Source organism: Bombyx mori, chromosome 10, assembly GCF_030269925.1.
Source record: "Bombyx mori chromosome 10, ASM3026992v2".
Lineage (NCBI taxonomy): Eukaryota > Metazoa > Arthropoda > Insecta > Lepidoptera > Bombycidae > Bombyx > Bombyx mori.
Genome location: NC_085116.1, coordinates 13563696 through 13587838, shown reverse-complemented (window position 1 = coordinate 13587838; position 24143 = coordinate 13563696). Strand labels below are relative to the sequence as shown.

The following is a 24143-nucleotide window of genomic DNA, read 5'->3' as shown; positions in this document are numbered from 1 at the left end:
TTTAAATATTTTTTCTAACTTAACATAATATGTACGCAGAGTTGAAATCTGATGTGAGCATATTCTTTCGCTGAAATTTCTAAACATCAATAAGCAATGATAATTCTGTAAGCGAATGAAATAAATTGATTTCGTCAGTTAATTACCTTAGTTTTTGATTTCACAAAGTACTGTTTGTGATATCGCGCGTCAGACAATCTATGAAAATTGTCTAGTACCGTTATTACCGTTGTGAAAATTAATAGGGGCCAGTCATCAATTTTCATATAGCTCTAATTGGATGCAATGCACGCACGTAATTATAAACGGCCGATATAAATGCCACATAAGTGTTCCATATTAAAACACTGTACAATGCAGAAACAGTTTGTGCGTAGTTTCAATTTATGCTACAGTAAATACTCTTTATTTGCTCTATTTTTAAATAACCCAAAATTAGTTTGACCTGTTACTGATTTTGTTTACTGAACCAAGAAAACCAACTAGGCTATAGTTTCAAAGTCGAGAATGAAGCTTGTAATTAAATTAACATATTGAATTTTATCAATTATGTATTCAAATTTTAATAAATTCAAGAACGCATATAGACGTTTTGAGGCATAACATGTTTTGATTACAGCAGACAAAGTAGAATTTTTCCCAAGGAATTATGTACCCAATACATATTCATCACGTACGACTCCGACGTTGGAGAAAAAACATCGTGTAATAAAAATAAAAAATTCTCTTTCTCTAGAAATTTATAAATTTGCGTAATGACTAGTGGTAAGGCATATTGTTATACTGCACGGGTAGATACGAAGGATGGAACAATCATTTTCTAATACATTTGAGGCTTCGGCTTCGTGTCTAAAGCTCGGTGGTGGTATTTTATTTTTGAGGTTCGATAACCATTCGCCGTGACTTTGCCTAATCACCTAATGTAGTAAAAACAAATTTTCATCGTAAGAATAAAATATAATAAAAGAATAAATCATGTTATTCTATTGGAAAAGTCTGCAGTTAGAATTGCTTTCAATGAAGCGCGCTGCAGAATAGGAATCAAATTATGGCTGATGGAAAAACCTATTTACTGGCCGTATCGCCAACTTGGTTCCATTGAACGTGCTTACTTTCCATCAACTAGCTATAATAGGATGTAGAAAGAATTGCGGCGTGTATTCAGATTTTTGTAAAATTAGCTTTGTTTCGGCGAGTCCGCATTTTGTTACTGTTTGATCTTGTCTTAGATATTTTACGATTTCAGAAGTTGTGAATACTTTAAAGGTTTCATAATGACTAGGATCTAATTATCAAAATTTTGAATTTCCCGCTAAGTTTTAATTTTGTATTTTAAATATAATGAATGTTCTTGTTTTATTAGTTCGTATACTATTGATTTGATCGATTGATTGATTGATTGATTCTATGATCATTAAATTCTCGTTGAGTTGAAACATTGTACAGCTGACATAGGACAATTTGCGCTCGAGTGATAATAGAGAATGTATCTGATAAAAAAATTAGACACAGAGAAGAATTGAATTGCTAAAAGAAAATTACTAATATTAGCTGCTTTTTGTTTACTCTTTTTTGAAGGTAACGATTGTATCTGTAACAGATGCCTATTGCATCACATTTTATAGGGCAATTGTTTGTTGAAATTTGTATATTGTATGTATGTATACATAAATTATATTCATTACAAAAATACTTGTCGTCTACCTTAGAGTAGTCTCTCCATTTTCCTCTGTATCGGATTAAGAATTTTGTCTTCGTCGGCAAAGTGAACTTACATGAACGAAGATAAAATATATTGACGGTGTCAGATTATCGTACACTCGTTAAGGCTTAACGTCTCCCGCAAAACTTGTGTAATAGCTGGAAAGGGTCGAATTTGTTCTAGATTTACTGAAAACTAGAGTTCGTGACCTTTCGCTTTCGGCAATCTGCTCTCGTAGATTTTTATTAGCCGTGTTGAAATATTATGGCATAAAATAATATTTTTTCATGGTAATGGTATGCGCTTATTGCTTTTACTCGCGTACTGAGTATCCGAGCACTTACATAATAATATGTATCTCTTTCGGCGTAGGTTTTACCGCTTTAGTTTTTTTGTTTACAGTTTTGCTCGTTTTGAATTAGTATTATTTTATTATCAATAAAAGTGTCGTTCGCAATACAAGAGGCGTGAACTAAGCTACATATTATGTCGCGATTTCAGCATTGAGTGATACATTTTTTTAGTTTGGCCAATTAATTCACAACTCTCTTTATGTTATTTAGTTACCAGAGTCTTTAGACACCCCAACACGAATACAGCTGCTTACTTTAAGGCACGATTTAATTCTCAATTACAGTGGTAAGACCGTCCAGTTAAAAATAGAAAAGATTCAACGTCTATCCACAATCTGCCTACAAAGAATATTGCGGTATTTTGGTCATGTTGCACGTAGGGATACCAGCAATTTGGAACGCCTTGTGGTTACCGGTAAAATAGAGGGAAAAAGGCCTAGGGGTAGAGGTCCCAAACGATGGTCGGACCAAATAGCGGAGGAACTGGGGATACCTACCAGCGACGCACTCCACCGGGCTGCAGGGCGGGATCGATGGAGACAGTTGGTTGACGAAATCGGACGGAGTCACGATCCTCAGCAGTGAGGAACCGATCGAAGAGAGAGAGAGAAGACCGTCCTTTCAAACGTATGACGTTTGCTTCCTAGTATGATCGGTACAAGCGAAGGATAATCGGGGTCGGGAAGCAGGAAGAAATTGGTAAGTCGAAGGTAATTGAGTAATGGAAATTAGTAAGTCGAAGGTAATTGAGTAATAGCTTGAGGTGATAGAGGTTGTGTACCTGTGTTCCTTGATCCACGGCTGATTAGCATCATTAGTGGTTAACCAATTCATTGTTAGAATGAATAGCTCAGAATCAAGCATAAAATTAATAGCTCAAATTAAAGGAATGAGACAGTTGATAGAGAGATCGATAAAACTTTTTCGGTAGTAAAGAGTGTTAAGACTTCATTTTGAATATTTCTCCATTTTAACAGTGGTCATAAAGCCTACGCCTTTAATGAGTGTGCTAAAAAGTTCTAAAAATAAAAACTTAAATAACGCATTTGAATTAGTAAAATTCACCTGAAAATTTTTGAAAGATTCGCAGTCACATTTCGCTAAGTTAATTAATTTAAATTTTGGGTTGTCGTGTAGCATTTTTTTGATGAACAAAACACTAAATTTTTGCTCCGAGCTATTTTTGTTTTAAGCCTACAGCTCTTCGTAGAGACGCCTAGAAATTATATAAAATTAATTGAAAAAAAAAAAACAGAATATTTCTGTTCGTAGTAATTTGAAAAACTTGGATCATAATTCTAATAATAATTTAATTAAGAAAAACAAAAACAATAGCGACGCTAGAGGTACATAGATGATGTTGTAAAATATTTGCTTTACGATCATTCAGGGAAAACATAAGGCTCTAGTTTTGTTGGGATTGAATATAAGGTTTTCCTTTGAGAATGAATTCCGACTATCTTCAGAAGATTGCGCCAACAGAATTTCTTTTACAAGCTACATGCCAACGTTTACCGAGTTTATATTTCAAATGGAACTATATCGGGCTTGTTAGCTGGGTAGTGGGGCGTCGTATGAACCATGTAGTGGAAAATAGGACTCAGTGGGGCACGTCATGCACCGTGCGACCTCGCTAACACGACATACGTTTTCAATATATCGTTTAGATAGTTATTCGACACCGTGTCTCTAGTTGGAAAACATATGTGATTCATAAGTGATTGAATTCACACACATTTCATTAAACACTAAATTTAATCCTCGTAGGGTCAACCAAAATAATGTTTATTTATTTATTTATTTTTTATTGCTTAGATGGGTGGACGAGCTCACAGCCCACCTGGTGTTAAGTGGTTACTGGAGCCCATAGACATCTACGACGTAAATGCGCCAACCACCTTGAGATATAAGTTCTAAGATCTCAAGTATAGTTACAACGGCTGCTCTACCCTTCAAACCGAAATGCATTACTGCTCCACGACAGAAATAGGCAGGGTGGTGGTACATATCCGCGTGGACTCACAATACGTCCTGCCACCAGTAAAAAAGTTGCATTATTAATTTACAAAAACAATATGTAATATTATAATCCAATTATCTGAATGTGGTGCACCTATAACAAACTGGCAAATTACTCAACTGGGTTGGTTAGTTTTACTGGTAGGTTATTAACGTTTATAAAAATGTTCAAGGGCATCCTCCGTGTTAATAGTAGGTTAAGTATTGCAATTGTTTAATGAATATTGTGAGTAAAATTATTTTCCTACACTATAAGTTAGATTGGTTTTCGTTATCTTGTTGTTTTGTCGTATAGTTGTAAGGACCATTGTGTACAAACTCAGCACATTTGTCTTGCTTAGTCGTGCGCACATGGCTTATGTTGCAAGGCAGTTTTTTGTTTTTTACTTGTTAATTTTTGTGTATCTTTTTAGCTTGTAGTGTGTATTGTGTGCCTTATAAAGAAATAAATGTTTCAAAGATGAACACGAAGCAGTTTTTTAACTGTAGGTATATAACTGAAAAGTTGTTAGAAGAACGTTATCTGATTTGGGACTATTCGTGAACAATTTATTAATTTAATTAATTTCATCAGTATTATGTACAAAAAAAAAAACATAATCGGTTTTCTATACATCTTTATATTAATACGTGAAGCAAAAACTTTGTATAATAGCCGGCAAACTTCTTGAGCATTTGTTGACGTAGTGGGGGTAAGTTTGCGCATGGTACACTCACGTGCAAAAACATTATTTACTCTGCGTCATAATGCAATTAAATTATTAAAATCAACATATGTATTTATTTATATATTTATTAGAACATCAACAAAAAATATAGGTTAATAATTGTAATAATTTAATCTTGGGGTAAAATAGATATTCCTTCTATTAAGTCAAAACTAGAGCTGTTGCCAGGTCTTCGTTCAGAAGCGAAGCTGGTATTTGTAATTTTTTTTCGTTATCATAATCTTGACCATCATCACCATCACTGTTTTCATCACCCGAGTCGCCATCATCGTGATGAGTCGACATAGGGCTCATCGGTGTAGTTTACAACTCGGTCGGTTCGATCTTCTTTTTTGTCTATAATTAATTATTTTTTGAAGATATTCGATTCGTAGTAATCGAATGTTACTTTTTTCAATTACCAGCTTCCGATTATATTCTGTTTTTTTTTTCCATCTGAAGCCTAGCTCTTTCATAATTCGTAGTAAACTTCATTCCGAGCCATTAAAATGTATATCTTCTTTAAATTTTTCGAAGCCTTTCTACGGTACGGAGTTTCGCTGCTTGTTATGTAGTTATTATGATTACATCTTGTTATTACAGATTGAACGAAACTATCCATTCCGGTAACTTTCTTCTTCCCTGATCTTTTCTTACCCGGAGTCCCAAACACGGCGAGCAAGCCAGAGCCTTTAGCTTCGTTAATAATGCACCTAACAGTACTCACTGATGTTTTTGTTGCTTCCGAAGTCTGTTTTACTTTTTCCATATCATTCTTCCCCTGTTTTGTAATGAAGCAATATACGTCGTACACAATTTTTCTACCCTTTCTTTTGAATATTACACCAGTTTGTCGCGGCATAGTGTATTTTTTATAAAAAATCAACAAACACTCAACAAATAGCAATGGCAACAAAGTCAACAAGCAATTATAACAAATAACTTAACGATTAATAACGATAGACTTTTCACTGTACGCAAGCGTACTTTTGGGAGCAAGCGGAAAGAGGGTGCGGTGCGGGACGCAAGGTTCGACTGATCTACCAATAACGCGCTCGATACGATTTCCCCTGCCGTCGCGCCTCACCCTCACCACCAAAGTGATCTAAAATTCGGTTCTGCGCAGTCAAGGTCATTTGCTCAAGATGTTTGCCGGTTACTATACCCCTTGTTAAAAAAATTGCGCAGACAGAGGAGTATAAAATGTCCCACATTTATAGAGAATATAGAGAAGGAATGCATTGTGCATTGTGCTAATGTTTTTTTAAAATAATGCATTAAAAATACATGAAACTAATAAAGAAAACATTATACACACTAACATGTATTGACACACACACGCATACCAACTTACATATTGTTTATTGTTAAAGTCTGTGGTCAAGTTGAGAATAGATTAATATTGTTTTTTCTTAATATTATTTGTCTATAGTGTAGCCTTAGCGAAATCTGTGATTATAGAAGTAAAGTCTTTGACAATAGTACCGTAATAATGTTCAAACTTATAATTTAAATTAATAATTATAGTCGAGTTTCGACTACCGGGCGACCGCTAGTATAGTTAATTAAATATAAATATAAATTTTTACTAACAATCACGCCACGATAACTGGTCTCGTGCTAAGTTCGTAAAGAACTTGTGTTACAGGTACCAGATAACGGAAATAAATGTAAGATTTTTATTATACACATACATATATTTAATATACATCCATAGCCCTGGAAAATACATTTATATTTATCATACAAATATCTTCCCTTGGCGGGATTCGAACCCGCGACCTTCTTGTGTAGTGACCATGTCACTTACCACTACATCAGACGGCCGTTAAATTGTTAATTTGTTAGCTATTTAGTACATACATTACCAGTTACCACTAAAAATGTTAGTATTGATGTAGTTGATCGACCGAAGCACTTAAAGATAACTGAAAGAGCACGTAGACCGAGAGCGAATTTATACCTTTAATTTGTAAAGCCACTTGTTTCTCGGATCGAGTCGATTAGTTTTGAGAAATGGCATACTATTATTTTAACTAAAATAGTTCACTAACAAGAAAGATAGGCCTGTATAACTTTAGACTAATTCAGTAGTATTTTTGACGGATTTATTTACAATTCGCTGGTAACTTTTTGGATTTGAGTAAAATTAATACTTGGCCATTATATTTGAATGCGTTTCGGTTTGAGGGGTGGGGCAGCCGTTGTTCCGTAAAATGAAACCTTAGAAATTATATCTCAAGGTGGGTGGCGCCTTTACGTTGTAGATGTCTATGGGCTCCAGTAACCACTCAACACCAGGTGGGCTGTAAGCTCGTCCACCCATCTAAGCAATAAAAAAAACATCAATTTCTACGACCAGCAATGAACCACTGTAGGCTGATGAGGACAACGATAAGATAGTGGTTGCTTTTTCTTTTTTTTTTTATTGCCCTTGTAGGCAGACGAGCATACGGCCCACCTGATGGTGAGTGGTTACCGTCGCCCATGGACTTCAGCAATTCCAGGGGCAGAGCCAAGCCGCTGCCTACCACTTAATACTCTCCACAAGCCTCGTTTGAAGAAAAACATGTCATAGCGCTCGGGAAACACCGTGGAGGGGAGCTCATTCCATAGCCGGATGGTACGTGGCAAAAAAGATCTCTGGAAACGCACTGTGGATGACCGCAGTGGCTCCAGGTAGTATGGATGAACTCTACTCCGGTGGCGGGCGGTGTGATGGTAAAAACGAGATGCCGGTATCATCTCGAATAATTCCTCAGAGCATGGTATGAATAATTGGTACAATAGTAATTATTATATGAAATTACGCATCATCACAAGCAACGAATACACATTATCTAATAGATAAATTAATATAGGATACAATATTTCATTCGAATTTATTTATAAAAAAATAGACAGTATATTTAGTGTTACTTAGTGCTTTAAGCTCGCACTGAGTTAAGTATTCCAGTGTTTCCTCCAGGAAGTTCGTTTACCGTGTTCAACAATGCCAATATTATCATTTGATCCTGATTGAGGACTGGAATAACATCTGAGGACGGTCTGGTTGTGCGTTCCACAATATCATGATCCTTATCATACTTGTGTCCTGCGACGAGGGCAGAGAGCAGGATGAGCAAGGATGCCAGTTTCTGTTGGAGAAAACACAGTGTAAATTTTTTGACGTGATTACGTCTTATAAATCGATGAACATCGGCTGCGCTTACGAAAAAGTGTCACGTTCTGCCTGAGCGTGCAAGCGAGAGCAGGGAACAAACGATAGAGAGGCACGATCGGCATAAGCGTTAATTTATCGAAAAAAATGTAATTTTCAATTAACTCCTTCTTTATATTATTCAGAATAATGATAATTCAGTGATAATAATTCAATTCGATTCATAAAAGTATACAATTTTTCATCAATATTTCGTTATGACTTTATCACAAAAAACTTTCGTCCGTAAATTGAGTTTACGGACAAAAAAATTTTTTTTGGATCTCTTGTTATTGTTACAATAAACGATTTTTATTAAAATGAGATGTAATGTATAATGGCGGTATTGCATTTTGTAAGTCCGCACGGGTAGGTACCACTATCCCCTATTTCGGCCGTGAAGTAGAAGTAGTAAGTAAGAAGTGAAGAGCCGTTCGGATTGTCGATAATCCCATTCTCACGGATCGTTTGGAGCCTCTGGGTCTGCGGAGGGACTTCGATTCCCTCTGTATTTTGTACCGCATGTTCCATGGGGAGTGCTCTGACGAATTGAGAGATACCAACGTCTCGTTTTTACCATCGCACCGCCTGCCACCGGAGTAGAGTTCATCCATACTACCTGGAGCCACTGCGGTCATCCACAGTGCGTTTCCAGAGATCTTTTTTGCCACGTACCATCCGGCTATGGAATGAGCTCCCCTCCACGGTGTTACCCGAGCGCTATGACATGTCCTTCTTCAAACGAGGCTTGTGGAGAGTATTAAGCGGTAGGCAGCGGCTTGGCTCTGCCCCTGGCATTGTTGGAGTCCATGGGTGACGGTAACCACTCACCATCAGGTGGGCCGTATGCTCGTCTGCCCACAAAGGCAATAAAAAAAAAAAAGTAATGCATTTCAATTTGAAGGACTAGGCAGCCTTCATACTATAAAATTGAGACTTAGAAATCATATCTCAGGGTAACCGCTTTGAGACATGAATAAATCTCAGTTTTATTATCTACTAAATCTCGGTTTTATTTCCGGCGACGTTCACGTTGTTGCTGTTTTTTATTGCTTAGATGCTGGACGAGTTCTCAGCCCATCTGGTATTAAGTGGTTCCAGGAGCCCATAGGCATCTACGATGTAAATGCCACCATCTACCTTGAGATATGAGTTCTAAGGTCTCAGTTTTTACAGTACAACGGCTGCCCCACCCTTCAAACCGAAACGCATTACTGCTTCACGGCAGAAATGGGCAAGGTTGTGGCATATACAGAAATTATGATTTTGCGGGTTTGATTTATATTACACGATGTTATTCCTTCACCGTGAACAATCAGTCGTGAACCTTTTTTATGTACCGTGCGTATTTAATTAGAAAAATTGGTACCCGCTTGCGTGATTCGAACACCGGCACAGTCTCATCGCTGAATCAAATGTACTGGGAGTCATATCTTTTAGACCACGACGACGAGCAACAGCTAAACCAGGTGCGCAATGGTTCTCTTACTTAAATCCTAAGTTTAAATCGTAAACTACTTAATACCTTACCAATTAAATTCGCGTTTTTTTTGTGTCATTGTATTATTTATTACGAGTATTACGGATATATTATTTCGTACGGGTCCGTAATAGTACCCTTTAATTATGTCCACGACACGTAAACACCGGAGAAAATAGTACAGTTTTTCAGTCTCATTTGTAGCTTACATAGGTGATGCTACCGTTTAAAACCGAACACACAAATACTTACCAATGTGGGCTTACAATACTCTTCGCCCACATTTTTTTTTATTTTTTTTTATTGCTTAGATGGGTGGACGAGCTCACAGCCCACCTGGTGTTAAGTGGTTACTGGAGCCCATAGACATCTACAACGTAAATGCGCCACCCACCTTGAGATATAAGTTCTAAGGGTCTCAGTATAGTTACAACTGCTGCCCCACCCTTCAAACCGAAACGCATTACTGCTTCACGGCAGAAATAGGCAGGGTGGTGGTACCTACCCGTGCGGACTCACAAGAGGTCCTACCACCAGTAATTACGCAAATTATAATTTTGCGGGTTTGATTTTTAATACACGATGTTATTCCTTCACCGTGGAAGTCAATCGTGAACATTTCTTGAGTACGTATTTCATTAGAAAAATTGGTACCCGCCTGAGATTCGAACACCGGTGCATCGCTAGATACGAATGCACCGGACGTCTTATCGCTTAGGCCACGATGACTTGAATACATAATACTACACAATTAAAAATAATCTAAAATTACTTACATAAAAAATCATTTCGAAAAAAAGATCGAGTTCTATACAACTGATTGTTTAGAAATCAATAAACCGACTAATTTAGGTTGGATCGTTTAATTCTCGCCACAATGATTTACGTGACTGGATGTTATTATAAAGCCGACACGAAAGAACTCAGTCGAAACTATAAGTTGAATCAACACGTTAATATGTTATTTACGTGTTCTATTGTTGTACGTGGAATTCATTTTTTTTTTCTTCGCATTGCGAGTTTATATTTGAATACAGGCCGTAATGTACAATATAATTATTGTTTTTCTTTCAAGGCCATTCCCTTAATGCCTTAATACTTGGTTGACGTAAATATATGCTGATGACAATGTTCATTAGATAAACCAACTTTTTTTATGATTGAAGGCTTACTGGTGACCCGGAGGCCTTTTCAGTTTCACCAGGACAGATGGGCGAGCAAAGGCCCAGCCAGGAGTGGTGGGATTTGTTAACAGCTTACCGAGCGCCTTCGAAAGAGACCTAGCAACTCAAGAGCAGCCGCTTTGCGAATGAATCTACTACCGGATCGGAATCGCGACCTGCTGAGAAAATCCGGCGAGAAATACAGCGGGCTGATTCATGGACTAGGTTGCACGTCGAACTGTTGGTAAATAAACCAAACTACAACCAACAAACTCTTCAGAGGAATTTTGTACTGCTTCTCCGGTATTGTTTTTCTTTCTTGCCAAGAAGTTGCCCAAACTTTAGAAAGAGTGAAAAGTTATCGATGTAAGGTAGGGTGATTACGGTGGATGATAAAACTCTAGCCTTTGCAGCTTAGATACCGTATACTATGCAATATGAGGTTGAGTTTTGTCGTGTAGGAGTAGCGTTGTCGAGCGATAACCAAAGCTGGCCGTTTTTATTTCTTATTGCTTAGATGGGTGGTCAAGCTCACGGCCCACCTGGTATTAAGTGGTTACCGGACCCCATAGACATCTGCAGCGTAAATGGCGCCACCCGCCTTGAGACATGAGTTGTAAGGTCTCACTTTTAACAGTACAACGGCTGCCCCGCCTTTCAAACCGAAACATGCATTACTGCTTCACGGTTGAAACAGGTCGTGAGGGTACCTACCCGTGCGGACTCACAAGACGTCCTACCACCAGTAATTACGCAAATTATAATTTTGCGGGTTTGATTTTTATTCCACGATGTTATTCCTTCACCGTGGAAGTCAATCATGAACATTTGTTAAGTACGTATTTCATTAGAAAAATTGGTACCCGCCTGCGAGATTCGAACACTGATGCATCGCTAGATACGAATGCACCGGACGTCTTATCCTTTAGGCCACGACGACTTCGATACTATCGATTTGAAACGTAAATTGAGTATGGCTGTCAATAAATTTTAAATTCAAGTGAATTATATTTAAACTGGGTTACTGGAGCCCATATACATCCACAACGTAAATGCGCCACCCACCTTGAGATACAAGTTCTAAGGTCTCAAGTATAGTTACGACGGCTGCCCCACACTTCAAACCGAAACGCATTACTGCTTCACGGCAGAAATAGGCAGGCACCCTCGCTGACTCACAAGAGGTCCTACCACCAGTAACAAATTTTGAGAATGAATTCCTACGAATACAAATCCAAAGTTTCATTTTAATGAACTAGCATACTATTAGGATGCTCTTAATGTGGTCGAATGAGGGTATGTAGTTTGTAATTTATTCTAAGCAAAGGCAAACGGAGTAGACTACATTACGTTTATTACGATTACGTAGTTACGTTACTAGTTTTAAATAATAAATTAATTTTATGTGACTAAATAGAAATTCTTCAAGCCACCAATCGTGTGAACGTTTAATTAATTTTTGCATATACAGTCAAAACCGTTTACTGCGACATCGTTTAATACAACATGCCGGTTATAATAACCAAGAACAAAGGTCCCGGCTGAATGCCATATGACCGCCTTATTAAAAATATTGCTTTCTACGACATTGGTAATAACGACATACCTCATAAAACGACCACATTTAACTAATATTTCGGAGAATTAGATCTGTTAGAACGACCGGCTAAGCTGTATTGTAAACAATTTGAATAGGTATCCACATTCGTCTTCAATGGCTTTTAAAATCAGGAAAGAAAACAATAGGATTTAGTTTAGTGTAGGGTCTTTTCTAATTCTTAGAAACAAAACACGTGCATGCGGTAGTCAAAGCCCGCTTCTTCATATCTCTTCAGTTAGTTTGTTACTTATCTATACGCAAGACGCACCAAAACTTTGTGGAGTTATTCGTGAAACTTTCAAAATGTCGCAAAGAAAAAGAAAACAAATTAATATTGAAGAAAAATCGCGTATTATGTAAATATATTTTTCCAATAATTCCCTATCGATTTGTTTGTACTTGCACGATACACATTAAACATCACCGGTTGTTACGACTATCGGTTTTTACGACTGAATATGTGCAGTCCCTTCGATGTCGTTATAACAGATTTTGACTGTATTTTCTATTCATTTCATTAATGCTTTTGGGAATACATTCGACATAAAGACATCCTGTTCTAAAGGAAGTTACATGTGTAATTAAGACAAGGTTAATAATCTAATTGAGATTTCATCCACAGACCTTGTTTATTAAATTACCCGTGTGTGTGATTTGCGTAAATTTAAGAAATAAAGAGACACTTCTGTCTATGAAGTCGTTGTGGCCTAAAGGATAAGACGTCCAGTGCATTCGTATGTAGCGATGCACCGTGTTCAAATCCCGCAGGCGGGTACCAATTTTTCTACTGAAATACGTACTCAACAAATGTTCACGATTGACTTCCACGGTGAAGGAATAACATCGTGTAATAAAAATCAAACCCGCAAAATTATAATTTGCGTAATCACTGGTGGTAGGACCTCTTGGGAGTCCGCACGGGTAGGTACCACCACCCCGCCTATTTCTGCCGTGAAGCAGTAATGCGTTTCGGTTCGAAGGGTGGGGTAGCCGTTGTAACTATACTGAGATCTTAGAACTTATATCTCGAGGTGGGTGGCGCATTTACGTTGTAGATGTCTATGGGCTCCAGTAACCACTTAACACCAGGTGGGCTGTGAGCTCGTCCATCCATCTAAGCAATAAAAAAAAAATAAAAAAAATGTGATGGTTAAGAATAGCACCAACTCAAGAGATAAGGGATTCTTTATAGAATGCACTAGAAATGTCTGTGTAGTGTACCAGCAATGATTATTGGTTATTACTGGTAGAAGGGCTTACCGCAGGGGTAGGTAGCGTTACACTGCTTCTTAGTCACTCTGCATATGTTTATGTAGGTACCTTGACCTTTTTTCCGCGAAACAGTCGTGCGTCCGGGTTTGAAGAGTGGGGTCATTTCATCATAATTTATAATTGAGATTTTGACCTCATGTCTGACGGTATTTAGTTAACCACTTAACACCAGGTGGGCTGTGAGCTCGTTTACCGATCAATAAATTAATAAAAAAGGTTCTTAAATCCGAGTACAATTGAGATAATGTAATGCAAGTCAAAGGGGACCTAAGTAAATAAAAAATATGAGAGAACACTTCCCTAACAACCTCTTATTCGTTTATTGGATGAACGATGTATCAAACTTTTCAAGGGTTATCGCGCAAGGAAACCGCTTGAAATAATAAATTGAATTACAACTTTGCGTTAAAGAAAATTGATCCTTACGGGCATTCGATACTTTAGAGTCCATCTGCTTGAAAAAAAAAACGCCGCTCACATATTACTGACAATAATCGAAGGCGCTTTTATAAATAAATAAATAAACAATAATCATTTATATAGTCACTTAGTTATATTATATATTCACTTTGTTCAAATTAATGGGCATTTTTAAATATAAAATATAACTTATTCATAGGATACAACTTAAAATAACTAATTACATTATGTGTAAACTTATTAAATCACCAGCTTTTAATTTACCCAGTTTGCTATTTTTATAGGGTCATTTAAAATTGAGTTTTGTCTGTTTGTTTTTCTGATGTTTTGAATGCAGCGAAACATAGCTAATGAATCCTGTTTGTGTTCTATTGTGATGTATGATGTGGTTGCCGATCAAAGACAATAGTCAGAGACCGTACTACCCAACCAAGTGAAAATACGTGTAGATTATGAATTTTGACCGTATTGCCGAGGGGGTTTTGTGCTATCCTAAGTACTTGAATTTCAATATTGTAATATTAAACATAATGGTCGGCACACCGGCCGGAACGTTCGGAGTTTAACCCCATATCAGAAGCGACCGCGGACATATTACAGCTTATTTACATACAACAACGTCGTAAAACCAATTTTGTATGAAAATTATATTGTCATAAGTATTTTTAGATATAATACAGTACCCGGCGTTAAATATTGCACATCGTTATCTCTGTCTATAACGTCGTATGCTCTATGAAGTCGAAATTAGCCGGTTGTGTCGTTCTAAAGGTCGATGTGTAGCATTTATCGTCAGGTACTGTATTTGATTATTAGAATTTTGCTTTTATTTTGGGCTCGTTACTTGTAGGAGGAGGAGGACTTGTAGTAGTCGTAGTGCTATTCGCTTCTTAATTATTTTTATTGCATGGATGATTATCGAGCCCATTAACCTGAATGCTACCACCCACGTTAAAACGTGTTTTTTTTTTATTGCTTAGATAGGTGGACGAGCTCACAGCCCACCTGGTGTTAAGTGGTTACCGGAGCCCATAGACATTTACAACGCAAATGCGCCACCCACCTTGAGATATAAGTTCTAAGATCTCAGTATAGTTATAATAGTTTATAATAATTTCGTCATGTCATAAAAAAGACGTACGGTGTAATCTCATCCAACGATACGACTTGTGAGTGTTTGGTACGTTGATTGATATTCTGATGAGGCCGAACGGGTACAACTACGCCTATTTTTGCCTTAGAGCAGTAATACGTTTCCATTTGAAGGGTGAGAACATATTTTTTGGGTATCTACAGAACTGCAGCCACTCTGTCCAACAAGGGAAAGAGCAAGCTAGCTAACAGCTCATTCAAAACATTCTATACGCATATAGTTTGTCTGGAATTAATCTCAACATTTGTACAGCCGTGGAATGAACGTAATAAATTCTTGCATGGGTTCATTATAAAGACCATTACCTCCTGCACAGAGAAAGCGCTTCCATTCACGTCGAATATGTAGGGGCCGCATGTTTTATTATTTTTCAAGGACAAGTCTCGTAGTACTAATAAAAGCATACATACATATATATGCATCATTAACCTCAATTTCGTATTAGGTTGTATTTACTTCTAAAATGAAAATTTATTATGTGTGAATGTATTATGTAGTATGAATGTAGAATGTATTACGTATTAGTCTTAACCTGTATCGTAAGGTTTGAAAGTTGAAAATGTCGCAGAAGGGGCCGATATCTTCACTATTTCCTGACACAGTGAGCGTATAGTAATCGTGCAAAGAGGTTGCGCAGCACAAAACGATGACAGTTCCGACACGTCTTCACTCATCCTAAGTCAGCATAGATTGTAAGTCAGGCAGGTCTTTACTGGTGGTAGGACCTCTTGTGAGTCCGCGCGGGTAGGTACCACCACTCTGCCTGTTTCTGCCGTGAAGCAGTAATGCGTTTCGGTTTGAAGGATGGGGCAGCCGTTGTATGCAGCATACTTGAGACCTTAGAACTTATATTTCAAGGTGGGTGGCGAATCTACGTTGTAGATGTCTATAGGCTCGTGTAACCACTTAACACTCGACATCTCGACTCTGCTGAAGCACGCCACGCGAACTGAGCCGACGTTTGACGAGTAGTTACGGCTCATGCCCACTAGATGGCGCGCTTTCGTTTCGTTTGTCGTGTCCGGATGCGACAATTAAATATTTCATCTCCTTAATCTAGCCGGAATCACCGAGGACCTTGAGTAAGATTTCCACATTGGGCAAACATTATTGTGTAGAACAAGTTTGTTTGCTCTTTATTGCTGGGTGTTTTATCTATAACTATGTATTTATTGAAACGTATATAATCGTAATAGTGCTACGTAACGTAATTATATAATATTATTTAATGGTTTCCAATGTACCAGGAATCCTACTATGAGGATGAGGCAAGATATATTGGAGGCCGAATATATTGGAGAGCTAATTCAATGTTTAATTAATTGTTTATAGAGTAAAAGATTTAAAAAAATTATTTCGGTTTGCTGTTTATGTGTATTTTTGGTGCTTTTGAACTACAAATTACCCACCTATTTCTGCCGTGAAGCAGTAATGCGTTTCGGTTTGAAGGGCGGGGCAGCCGTGGAACTATACTGAGACCTTAGAACTTATATCTCAAGGTGTGTGGCGCACTTACGTTGTAAATGTCTATGGGCTCCAGTAACCACTTAACACTAGGTGGGCTGTGAGCTCGTCCACACACCTAAGCAATAAAAAAATATGTGTTTTTCGTTGTTTTTAAACTACAAATTAAACTACAAATTTTTATTTTGGTCTAAGACATAATAATTTATACTGGAGGTATTCTTTTCTATTAAGTTAAAAAACTCAGCTGATTCTCAACCATTCTTTATAAAATCAATTTTGCTAAGAAGCAAATGTGCAATTAAAAAAACAATTACCACCAAATCGCAAAATAACACTCAACGTTGCCAAAGGAAACAAAATTCTTTTTAAAGGTATCAACCTAATGTATTATTTTATAAAGTCGTGTGTGTCTAATACACGGTCTTCCCATTAGTGGTTTTTGTCAATTGGTCACAGCTTGATTAATAAAATAGCGGGCTATTCAAAATGAAAAGTCAATTTGGAACACCCTATATACGAACTTCTGTTTGTATATGTGCATTTGTTTGTGCGTATATTAAATAACTTGCGATAATTAATTTGAATGAGATATGTTGAGTATAGTCTTTGATGACTGAACTATTTTTCGAATACGCTGTCCAGAGTGAGGCAACAAGAAGTTTTATTAGTTATTTCATATCTAGTGTGTTGTTTTGGATTCGTATTTTCCTAATATTAATTCGGTTAACCGCTGTATTTATCGCTAATTTCATGAAAAACAGAAACCTTTTTTGAAATGCTGACACACAACGGACAGAGGAGAAACAAACAAACATTGATTTTTATTAACACAAACAAAACTTCTTTTGTTAACCTAAAGTAGCCTGTCGCATTATGATGTCTAAGAAAAATTAACAAGCTCATTGTCACCTGAGCAACAATAAAATTGTAAATATTTTCAGCAAAAGCTGAAGGAGGCTCGTTGCCGCTTTTATACCTATCTGTAAACTTCACGAGCGATTGTTGTTTTATATTCACGTTTTACATCTGGAATACAGAAGCCTCCGGTGGGCTTCTATCTGCGGAGTTATTTTCCTCGGGATACATTGACGGGCGCTTTAAGAACCCGAAAGGTTTTACTTAGAAACGTAGTTAAGATATTTGTTTGTTTTTGTTTTTTATAATTCTGTATTACGTCGTTCAGGAGATGCAATGAGTTGCGATGTTAAAAATGCTATGTATATACAGAGAGATTTCATTCACTTTGTTAAGCGATTCTCAAGTTGGAGTTTCCGTACTATCGTATCACTGCTAATAAAGCAAGCTTGATCTTACCTATTTTCAAGCGAAACAGCTGTTTTACGCTCTCCCTATCCCCTCTGTGATCTTAATCACGACTTTTCGCGTCTTTCGGAGCGTCTACCTTGTTCAAAAAATTAAGCAGTACGTGCCCGGTATAAGTAGCTCGTCTCAGATGTCTTTATTTGACAATATTCGTCAGTTTTCGCGACAAATTGACTAGCTGAACTGACGTCTTGATAGTGATTTTTGCAACGAACAAACGCCATCGCTCTAGGCATGTCCTTTCGGATGCTCTCGATTCACTCTCGGCACTTTTAAGAAGTCCAAGCACTGCTCACTGGACACTGAGCTGTTTAAATGCGAACAACCTTTTTTTAATGATTGAAGTATTACTGGTGGCCCGGAGGCCTTTCCAGTTTTGCCAGGATAGGTGGGCGAGTAAAGGCTCAGCCAGGAGGGGTGGGATTTGCTAACAGCTGCCCGAGCGCCTCCGAAGAAAACCTAAAAACTCAAGAACAGCTGCTACGCGAATGAATCTACTACCGGATCGGAATCGCGACCCGCTGAGAAGATCTGGCGAGAAACTCAACGGGCTGATGCTTAGGTTAGGTAACACGTCGAACTCTTTGTCGAGTTCTACGAGTACGTCCCTCAGACACAGCCCACTGAGTTTCTCGCTGGATCTTCTCAATGGGTCGCGTTTCTGATCCGGTGGTAGATTCTGCGAAGCACGGCTTTTGCTAGGGTTTGTGTTAGCAACGTCGTCAGGTTTCAGCCCCGTGAGCTCATTTACTAGTTAAGGTTACGCTGATATAGCCTTTCAAAGCTCTCAGCTTAGGTAGGATAAAAAAAAATACGAGTATGGTTACCGGGGTCCCTAAGCCTGCTCCTAGTGTTACAGCTGAAGATGTCGCGACCAACCTAGCCCACTGAATTTCCAACTGAATCTTCTCAGTGGATCGCTGTTCCAATCCGGTTGTAGATTCAGCGAAGCACTGTTTTTACTAACGAAGATGTTAGTAAATGCTGTGTTCTTGTGAGCTCACCTACTAGTTGGGTGAAGCTATAATAGCCCCTCGATCCTACTAATAGTTATCCTACTAGTAGTTAGTATAGTTAGTACAAAAAAAAGATTTTGTTATTGTTGAATGTCATGAGATGTGAGCAATCTCATCTTCATTAGTAGAACTCCCCGTATTAGCGTTCTAACGAATTCTTTATTATTTAGCCTGCCTGTCTTCGGCTGTGGGGATGGTAACGTTGACTGATGTGTTAAGAGTAGAGCATATTTAGTCCGATTTCTGCATTGGATTTCTACCTCTGGGCCTTCTTTCGTATATCTTGCCTTTAATGACAGATTTTCTGAATTGTCACCTTTCTTTCTGGCACTGTGTCCAAAGAACTCAAAACTCCTCCGGACGCATAGTGCTCAGCCACATCGGAATCTTGAGATCGGTAAAGACGGATTTGTTGGTTCGGCATTTTGTTCAATGAATCCAATGAAAAAAAGGTAGTACCATCCAGTTTGAAGGGTGGCACAGTCATAAAATCTTTAATGTTTTAATACCAGGTAGCAAGTAAGCTTATCTAGTCGTTTAGTGCAAAAAACCACACAAATGTGTCTTGAATCCAACGAATAAGCTCGCTAAGCTTCGGTGGATCGCATTAAACTGATAAATTACTAAAGTTGAATTCATTAATTTCGGTAACATTCGAAACGAGTTCCATACAATTCACATCAGTGCTTTATAAAACTTAGTGGTAACTATTGCTTTATCCGATTGGAGCTTGAAAAATTGAGCTTAAGGCACGTTTTAAGTTTTAAAACTATATTGTTTTATTAGTTGATATGATTTTTAGAATATCTTTTTTTACTTTAAAATTTTTTGTTTGCTACTTTAATGAGAATAAATGTTGACCTATTTTGTTAAGACTGTGAAAATTACAAAACTCACCACACACATCAAAATTAAAAATTATATAATAGAAAAATCAAAACATTCCGAATAGTAATTATGTATGTTATTTAAAAACCAAAAACACACGCTTAAATAGCAAACTGAAGTACAGATATTTTTTTTTTAAACGAAGTTATAATTAAAAAATAATTGCATTGTCATCGACCTTTGATTCGTTTTTATTTTTTATTGCTTAGATGGTTGGACGAGCTCACAGTCCACCTGATGTTAAGTGGTTACTGGAGCCCATAGACATCTACATCGTAGACGCGCCACCCGCCATGAGATACAAGTTCTAAAGTCTGAGTATAGTTACAACGGCTACCCCACCCTTCAAATCGAAACGCATTACTGCTTCACGGCAGAAATAGGCGGGGCGGTGGTACCTATCCGCGCGGACTCACAAGTGGTCCTACCACCAGTAAAACTCACCGTTTGTAAAATATCAAGTTAAAAGGACGTCTTGAAGTCAGTGGAAATGTCCTTCAGAAATTCCGTTACGTACAAAAATATATTATACATACATACTTTTACACACCAAGCTAATTAAAGCCTGTTAATAAAAATAACGTATTCACAATTGAAGGTCATAAAGTGTGTAATCATTGTTGTTCCGGCACCCGTTAAACATCCCCTCTTAGTACCGATTAATTATAACTTTTCGAAATCATTCTGTTTTCGCAAAGACCTCGATAAAAAAAAAAAACAACAGGCTACACAATAAAGAACAACAAAGTTTCAGTTCCACACGGTTTCGGTACGAAAACTTTTTGTGGGTGGAGTTTGGGCGCGCTTGCGCTGTTGTCACGCCGAAGAGATGCTTGGCTGTCGTCGACAATGATGGGGCTTCAGGCAAGCAGTTGTCGCGATAAGTTCGGTACACGCGGACGCACCCGAGATGCAACTCTGCATTCACTGAGACGTGAGAAAGGAAAACTTGAAACTTTTTCTGGAGCAACGCTCACGGGCCGTCTAAAAGTTTCATAAGTTTTCGGGGTTAGAAAAAAGTTCTATACAGTTAGAATTGTTTTTGTTGTTGAATTGGAATTCGTCTTGTTTTTTTAGAAAGAAAATCGATAACCAATTTACATAGCCAAATTAATCATTTAAAGTACATAGCTGATAATATTATTTTACTACATTAAATATTGCAAAACTTATATAATTTTTTTTTCTTTAAATTGTAGCATAGAAAGTTATACTACAATTTTCTACAGGTAGGTACATTTTAAACAATTATACGTATGCAATAAGTACCTGCTGCACATTTTATATTTATCCAATTTTATTTTAATATATTTGAAAAATAAATAAGAACAGTTTAAAAACTAATGAAAGAGTTTAAGTAACAAGCCTGATTTAAAATTAAAGGAATTGATTATTTATCCAATTGTTCCTATTCAGGATATTATGTTAGATAATATAAATTTCAACTAATTTTTTTTTGTCAAATAATCTTAATACTCAAAAAAGTCAATTTCGAAAATAGCAGGCAGCTACATTTTTGGCCAAAATAACTGGATTAAAAAACAAGCGTATCGGCTTAAAAAAATTATATATTAGTAATTGTAGAACGTATGTTTCATCCGTACGGGAAGCCGAAATGACTTACGCGAAAGAAACAAGAAGTTGATTCGGTTACAAAATTTTAAAGTTATATTGAAAACGTTAAACGTATTTCCATAGATGTAGCAAAATCTAATGAAAGGCTTTAATGAAATATTAAGAAATTTAGTTTTTTTTTTAAATTAAGATAGACAGACGAACGAACTCACCGTAAGTACATCTAGTGTCAAGCGTTCATCAGATCTCATAGATGCTACAAGATGAAATCTGAATTCGTGAGAATTAAGTTCGAAGTTTCGAATTCTAATAAAAATAGCATCGGCCACTCTATTTCTCAAAACCGACATTTTCTTTTTTTTGCGGTAACGAAATTTTCATAACTTGGCCGTACTCGATCCACATGATTTTAAACGGTAACCAAAATCGGAGGTAAGATCGTATACCGTGATCCAGGCATACGATCTAACTCATAAATGTGCTCACGGATTTTATGTCCTCGAAATCCGAATGCAGTATTGGTTCGTGCTAGATATAAGTAGAATTCTGGTACCCAAATGTGAGGCCTTGCAACAACTAGTACACAATATAAAAATTAGGAGATTTAGTATTAGGGAGAGAAACAGGCGACGATATTTAGAGCTACGGACGGATGAGTGATAAGTGGTAGCGATGGATTTTGAACGCCCTGATTGCACACGGTATCTTTTGATTCATATAATTTTGTCATTAACAACAACTGACCTTAAACGACGAATTATCGGTATAAAATAAAGTACATAGAAATTTGCATACGAAAACAACAACAATAATTGAAAGACTTAGTAATTTAAAATTTTCTCTTGTTGTCGACTTAATTTAAAAATATATAGGTACATCGACATAATATGTCTCTATCTGATTCGAATGAATGATTTTTAAAGTAATCTGTGTGTTGATTTGTCACAATTTTTAAGTATAGAGACGAAAACTAAATAAGCAATAGTAATTATTAGAAGTAATAACAAAATGAAATAGTGGTAAATCAAATAAATCGAAGCGAAGACCAATAAAGAGGTCTCGAAATTCCCTGCGTGATTGAAACATTATATAGGAAGATTCGTAGGAGATCCAAGGTAATCTATATTGTTTGAAGAATTTCAAGTTTGAAGCGAACGGGAACACATTGCTTAGAAATTATACTATTGGGGTCAAAAAGTTTTGAACAACCGCTCATTAAAAGAAAGTGTGGGTAGGCCTTACGCAAGGCTGTCTTTCAGCCGACGATAAATGAATGTAAAACAGATCATTTCTATTTGATTTGGTATGGAAGGATTGGTTGTGGCTGGATGACCTTTTTAGCTTCAATAGGATAGGTGGGCAGTAGGATAGGTTGTAGACAGCGGCTAAGCTCTGCCCCTGGCGTTGCTGAAGTCCATGGGCGACGGTAACCACTCACCATCAGGTGTGGTCGGTTGCCTACATGGCCAATAAAAAAAAAGGTGGGCGAGCACGGGCTCAGGAGGGATGGGATTTGCAAAAATCTGCACAGCGCCCGAAGGAGGCCTAACAGCTCTTTCTCTAATGCATATACTACCGAGAGAGAATCAAGACACTTTAAGATGATCCGACCAGAAAATCGACGGGCTGATGCTAGGGGCTAGATCGCATGTGAATATTTTCAACAATTACGGTAACCGGGATTCTTATATCATTTTTCACCATGAAATCATAAGCTGCTCTTAGCTTAAAGGCGTGTGCTACTAATCTGTTAATTCATTGGAAGCGTCGTCAACATGCAAATACAAAATTTAGAGCAAACATTTTCATAACAAACAAACAACACATTAAATGAACAAATGACTTCCATTCCAAAAAAATACCAGTTGATTCCCTCAAGCCTAAACAAACGTTACCCCGTAAACGACAAAAGATAACGTTATAGCCTAAATTTCTTTACACCCTCAATAATAGCCATTGAAACCCATTAACCCGAAAAACAGCTTAGTAAGTTTCACATGATTATATTTTCGAATACACCGAAGGTACAACAGCCTAATGCCGTCGCATTTGCGGATACGTACCTAATGACTTGTAATTACATAACGTCAACTTTGACGAATAGAATATCGGTCGGAGAAATAAATAGCTCCCAATGGATTTTTGTATGTGAAAAAAACAATTAGTTATTCTCAAGTTGATTTTTTTCTAAGCGTAGGTACATGTAATTAGCAAATTTGCGGAATGACAATTTGCAATTGAAAATCTACTCTATTCACAGTTCAAAGGAGACTGAAACGATTACATACATTTTTGGGCCCGAATGTAACGTGATGAAACTAATATGAATTAATAGATTCAGATTTATTAGTACCTTGCTGAAAATTATAAAAGTTTTCTCAATCTGAGAGCCGAGTTAATAAAGATTTAGTAAAAGCTAGGTTATCTTACAATCTCTTTAAAAGAGCTGAATAATAACTTATTTAAGCATAAGTAAATGTTTATTATATCCATTGGATAATCTTTTAAATGTCATATTATGAATGAATATCAATGATATATGGAATATGGAATATGGAATTGCTATCCCACAATTCACACAGCGATCCATAATTTCAACAGTATCCAATGCAACAATTTCAAGTCAAACGTGTGGGCGATCTTCGGTGTCCAGTGTAGAAGCAATTGTCGTACAAGGCTGGCAGAGTTGGAATCCGTAATAATAAAGCAGTGATCGTTGAAAATATAAAAACAGCCCGATAGATACACACTCAAAATGCGTCGAAGATACAAAACGAGTAGAGCAGAAAAAACCAACAAGCGCCAA

At 37.2% G+C, this 24143-nt stretch overlaps 1 long non-coding RNA gene across 1 annotated transcript; it reads right to left on the bottom strand.

The window, feature by feature from the left end:
• Positions 1–7646: 7646 nt before the first annotated feature.
• Positions 7647–10353, bottom strand: LOC134199550 (uncharacterized). Its single transcript, XR_009974094.1, has 2 exons — positions 10237–10353; positions 7647–7918 (listed from the first exon to the last, which is right to left on the bottom strand). It is a non-coding gene; the product is annotated as an uncharacterized LOC134199550 (long non-coding RNA).
• Between the last annotated feature and the right edge of the window lie 13790 nt (positions 10354–24143).